Raw genomic sequence first — 6,703 nt, forward strand, 5'->3', positions numbered from 1 at the left:
CGAGGGGACCGATGACTTCGCTGTTTGGTCCCTTCCCCTAAATCAACCATCCAAATTTCTCCTACATCATACACGTAGCATACAGGAATGCGAGGAGGAGATTAGTATTTAACGTCCGTCGACAACGAGGTCATTAGAGACGGAGCACACGCTCAGAATATAGAAGGATGTGGAGGGATGTCGGCCGTGCCCTTTCATAGGAACCATCCCGGCATTTCCCTGAAGGGATAACACGGAAAACGTAAATCAGGATGGCCAGACGCCGGTTTGAGCCGTCGACCTTCCAAATGCAAGTCCAGTGTGCTAACCACTGTGGGATACCGATCGAATAGTTTAGCCATGGTATTTTCTCACGAGGATTTAGTCTACTCCAAATACTTTGTTTCAACTTATGTGATTCTGTGCTCTGTCAATTCATTTCAACATCTTATACATGAGCCAAGAATTGAAATTTATTCCCGAAGTTCATCTTAACATGGTGATTTGAGATGTGATTCTACATGTGAAAATAAACCGAAAAAGTGCTATCAATCTGTGTCCGAATTTCGACCGTTACGGAACTGGAGACGCTTGAACACTACACACAGCCATGCAAGATTATGAAGACAAGTGTGAATATTACTTACCAAAATGGTATGTAGGCACTGTGATAGACAAAATAATGATGGGACAAATGACTGATCCATCGTACAAGAGATGTTCCAAAAGTCCCCCACCCATCTCAATGCACTCATCAACACTTTAGAGGGTGTGTTGTGCTGCACATCGAACATCATCTCAGCGAGATTCAGTGAGGGTAACAGCATCGATAAGGCTAGCGACAAGATCTGCACATGCATCCACCTTCGTAGCATATTCATCCCCTGTAATCAGTCCAATAAACAGAAGTCTAATAGCGTTACGTCGGGTAATCTGGAAGACCAGTTAATGGGTCCGACATGGCCAACGTACCGTCGAGGAATTTTTTCATTCAGACACTGAGATACTTGTCTGGTACAGTGAATCGATGATGCATCATGTTGCAGGTACATTTATCGTTGTTGCTCTAATATCACGTCATCCAGAAGTGCGGATAAGTCTTCTCTCAGGAAATGTGCGTATGCGGTGACTGTCACGCAATTTAGCAGGAACACAGGCTCTATCGCAAGGTCACCAATCATATCACACCAAACGTCACTGAGAACCTAACTTGAATCTTGTTTCCTTAGTGTCAAGTGCATTATCCATCGGCCATGTATGAGAACTGCGGGTCTTCAAGGTAGCATTAAATGTATATGTATTCTCATATGTAAATAAAATATATTGCACGATGTCTCTGTGTACAGCTAACCATTCATAAAATTTTTGTCTGTTCACTGGGTCACCTGTATGCAGATGTGCATGGGCTGCACATGGAATGGGTACAAGCCCTCGGAATGTAACGTACGCTGCACTCGCGTTTGTGGAATATCGAACTGACGACTAATATGCCGCGTGCTATCGGTGGGATTCCGTTTTTGCCGCTGCAGTAATGTCGTTCGCGTTTGTGGAATATCGAACTGACTACTAATGTGCCCTGTGAAGGTGGTGGGATTCCGTTGTGTCATTGAAGTAATGTCGTTCCGCTCTTCAGCAGACTGGACAGCCTCACATTCCGTTTGCACACTTGGTAATGTTCTGGATTCACGTAATGTTTGAAAAACCTTGGGAAATACTCTAGCAAAGGGGCTTCATCGATCAGGGTAACATTCCTGGTATTCTGTCACAGCTGCACAGGCACAGCCAGTACAGCACCCGTACACAAACAACACGTCTGCATATTCGGCATGAGTGAACGCATTCGGCGTGTTGGTATTCACGGACACAATGATTTGCTTGATTAAACAATACTCAAGCACGACACACACACACACACACACACGGACTCACGACTGATCACTGACCTAACCCACGATTGGACGCTGGGTACGCTTGCAGTTATTCCCTAGATGCGACGTCACAGTGCTGCTATCTGTTGGAGAACCCCCACACTTCTTTTTGGATGGATCAGTCATCTGTCCCATCATTATTGTGTCCACCACAGCGCTTTCACAGTATTTCGGTTAGTTATATTCACATTTATCTCTGTATCCAGTCATGGGTGTGTGCTGTCTTCCATAACTATCGAAAATCGGTCACATGTTCATTGGATATTTTCAGTTTATTTTCACTAGTCGAATCAGCTCAGAAATTATGTGAGATTCCTCCTAAATCATCCTGTAGATGTACTAGCTAAAGCAACATGTGATAATTTGGGTTAGACGGGGCCGAGACTAGGATTCGAATTTTCCGTTTATTGCGAGCGGTCGCCTTACTATTTAGTCATCCGAGGACACTCCCCGGGCTGACCCAAACTTCCATATGTCACACACCTATCAATTTCTTGTTAAAGATTATTAATTCATTTACTCTCTCTTACACGTCTTGTGATTCTTGTATACGTTTCGAATAAAGACAGTGAGTAATCACTTTCATTTTTGCCTCCAAGCCCATCTTCTCTTTATATACAGGACGTTCAAAGAAAAAGAGCTTCGGGTCCTTTGTGAGGTGGTAGTTCTCATGGAAACAAGAAAAATAAGAGTAAAAATGGGTCCGGAAACGCATACTTTCCGAGATAAACAGGTGTTTATAGGAAACAATTCGCGACGCTCGCACAGGCGCTCTGTCAAATGTGTCGGCAGGCTGTTATGATGTCTGGCTCTCAGTACTCTACCTACCATTAGGTGTCTGCAGTTAGTTGTGTGGTTCGAGTCGCGCTGTAGGCCATGTTATTTTTTGTCGTGCTTGTGTGCCTTATTGTACAGTACTGTCACCCCTGGATACATATCATGGTATTGTACCATCTTCCAGACGAGGATTCCCTCCAGTATTTATTGTTATTCTGCTGTTTGTATGTATAAATTTCTATCTTCTAGCATGCTTACTACTCGATAAGTGAAATGGCGGATATGATATTCTGCTATGGTTTGTCAAACGGAAGTAGCCTGCGAGTCCGTGCCTCGCGCTGAAAAATATTCACAGCAGAGAGTGCACTCTGATAAGCTACTTGGCAGACTTTTCCAGTGTCTGAGGGACACAGGTACCCTTGCACCTAGGATGACTGGGAGTGGAAGGCTCCCCACAGTCCGCAATCCTGACATGGAGGAGCATGTGTTACGTTCGTTGGAAGAAGTCCCTCCAGGGGTACGACAATTAGCAGCAGCAAAGGCATATCTCACTCTCCTACCTGCGGGGGTACTTGCTGCACAGTTGCTGTACCCATATCATCAACAGCGCTTTCACGCCCTAAAGCCACATGATCATAATGGCAGACGACGGTTCTGTCAATCGCCATTGCAGAAGTGTGCCGCAGATCCACCCACCCTTCACATTAAGACTTTATTTACAGATGTGGCAGGAATCACAAGATATGATGTTGTGAATTTCCATAACCAGCATGTATGTGCAGTTGTAAATTCCCAATCAATTAAGGACAGAGCGTATCGATACTGTAATCTTATTTCAAAATTTATTGTAGTGTAACGTTGTTTAAAAATTACAAAAATGCTTAAATGTTTGCCTGAGCTGCGAATGCATACAAAATTGGAGTTATCGTACAGCGTGTTGTAACTGCAAGTGGAGTGGTTACTCTGTCTTAATGTTATTAAAACTTTATATTCACTGATTGGGCAATGCAACTCCCAGTACCAATATAGAAATACAGTCACTACAAAATACATTCAGCCCCTTTGTTACTGTATCCTCGGGCCCTGTTGGAATCTGATAACTGTGGTCCCTGTGCGTATAACAAATAAATATAACTGTCTTACCTCTAAAGCAGCAACGGTGGATACTGCTCTCTAATGAAGAAGGATAAAATTTACTAGCTACAGGCTCAGTGGTGTGCAATGCTGGCCGCAGTACTTTGAAATACACATGAATTTCTTTCGGCTGATAAATGAAAACACTTACGAAAAATTTAATGTCTTTAAAAACATATGACTGGGAGAGGGAAGCGGTAGTGATTTGGGTGAATTACTAACACTGACGTTTTCATTAGTTAAATTGTATTCGAAGTTAAGTTTGGCTTTTCAAATCATCTGATAATCGAAATTAAATTATTCGGAAAAATGACATCCTTTTTACAAAATGAAAACTTTTCTTTGCTGACTTAGTCACTAACAATGAGATTTGTACAGCAAGTATTATCCAGAATCACTAAAAAGCATAAAGACAAATCATCAAATTACATATACTTTTGTTAACAAACCTTAGAAACATTACAAAAGAGAAATATCTAACAGTTCAAACAAATTTCGGGCTTGCAGCCGGTCGTCGTTCAATACTTCGCACGATATTTCAACTGGGCACCTGCCAGTCATCTTCAGGTGAGCCGTCGCAGACTGGCCAAAACGTCCTCCGTTCCACAACATATAGCGTACTGTAACTATTCTGCGCAAGCGTCGAAAACTTGATAGATGAACCACACTGCCCGCCGGCAGCGTCCTCGCTGGTGGAATAGCGGAACTCAGTCGCCCTCTGCGTTGTTGTTTGCCACGGCCGTCGACGCACTCTGTCGTCTTCGATTTGAGCAAATCTGCATCTACATCTACATTTATACTCCGCAAGCCACCCAACGGTGTGTGGCGGAGCGCACTTTACGTGCCACTGTCATTACCTCCCTTTCTTGTTCCAGTCGCGTATGGTTCGCGGGAAGAACGACTGTCTGAAAGCCTCCGTGCGCGCTCTAATCTCTCTAATTTTACATTCGTGATCTCTTCGGGAGGTATAAGTAGGGGGAAGCAATATATTCGATACCTCATCCAGAAACGCACCCTCTCGAAACCTGGCGAGCAAGCTACACCGCGATGCAGAGCGCCTCTCTTGCAGAGTCTGCCACTTGAGTATGTTAAACATCTCCGTAACGCTATCACGGTTACCAAATAACCCTGTGACGAAACGCGCCGCTCTTCTTTGGATCTTCTCTACCTCCTCCGTCAACCCGATCTGGTACGGATCCCACACTGATGAGCAATACTCAAGTATAGGTCGAACGAGTGTTTTGTAAGCCACCTCCTTTGTTGATGGACTACATTTTCTAAGCACTCTCCCAATGAATCTCAACCTGGTACCCGCCTTACCAACAATTAATTTTATATGATCATTCCACTTCAAATCGTTCCGCACGCATACTCCCAGATATTTTACAGAAGTAACTGCTACCAGTGTTTGTTCCGCTATCATATAATCATACAATAAAGGAACCTTCTTTCTATGTATTCGCAATACATTACATTTGTCTATGTTAAGGGACAGTTGCCACTCCCTGCACCAAGTGCCTATCCGCTGCAGATCTTCCTGCATTTCGCTACAATTTTCTAACGCTGCAACTTCTCTGTATACTACAGCAACATCCGCGAAAAGCCGCATGGAACTTCCGACACTATCTACTAGGTCATTTATATATATTGTGAAAAGCAATGGCCCCATAACACTCCCCTGTGGCACGCCAGAGCTTACTTTAACGTCTGTAGACGTCTCTCCATTGATAACAACATGCTGTGTTCTGTTTGCTAAAAACTCTTCAATCCAGCCACACAGCTGGTCTGATATTCCGTAGGCTCTTACTTTGTTTATCAGGCGACAGTGCGGAACTGTATCGAACGCCTTCCGGAAGTCAAGAAAAATAGCATCTACCTGGGAGCCGGTATCTAATATTTTCTGGGTCTCGTGAACAAATAAAGCGAGTTGGGTCTCACACGATCGCTGTTTACGGAATCCATGTTGATTCCTACAGAGTAGATTCTGGGTTTCCAAAAACGACATGATACTCGAGCAAAAAACATGTTCTAAAATTCTACAACAGATCGACGTCAGAGATATAGGTCTATAGTTTTGCGCATCTGCTCGACGACCCTTCTTGAAGACTGGGACTACCTGTGCTCTTTTCCAATCATTTGGAACCCTCCGTTCTTCTAGAGACTTGCGGTACACGGCTGTTAGAAGGGGGGCAAGTTCTTTCGCGTACTCTGTGTAGAGTCGAATTGGTATCCCGTCAGGTCCAGTGGACTTTCCTCTGTTGAGTGATTCCAGTTGCTTTTCTATTCCTTGTACACTTATTTCGATGTCAGCCATTTTTTCGTTTGTGCGAGGATTTAGAGAAGGAACTGCAGTGCGGTCTTCCTCTGTGAAACAGCTTTGGAAAAAGGTGTTTAGTATTTCAGCTTTACGCGTGTCATCCTCTGTTTCAATGCCATCATCATCCCGGAGTGTCTGGATATGCTGTTTCGAGCCACTTACTGATTTAACGTAAGACCAGAACTTCCTAGGATTTTCTGTCAAGTCGGTACATAGAATTTTACTTTCGAATTCACTGAACGCTTCACGCATAGCCCTCCTTACGCTAACTTTGACATCGTTTAGCTTCTGTTTGTCTGAGAGGTTTTGGCTGCGTTTAAAATTGGAGTGAAGCTCTCTTTGCTTTCGCAGTAGTTTCCTAACTTTGTTGTTGTACCACGGTGGGTTTTTCCCGTCCCTCACAGTTTTACTCGGCACGTACCTGTCTAAAACGCATTTTACAATTGCCTTGAACTTTTTCCATAAACACTCAACATTGTCAGTGTCGGAACAGAAATTTTCGTTTTGATCTGTTAGGTAGTCTGAAATCTGCCTTCTATTACTCTTGTTAAACAGATAAACCTTCCTC

The sequence above is a fragment of the Schistocerca nitens genome, chromosome 7, assembly GCF_023898315.1.
Source record: "Schistocerca nitens isolate TAMUIC-IGC-003100 chromosome 7, iqSchNite1.1, whole genome shotgun sequence".
Lineage (NCBI taxonomy): Eukaryota > Metazoa > Arthropoda > Insecta > Orthoptera > Acrididae > Schistocerca > Schistocerca nitens.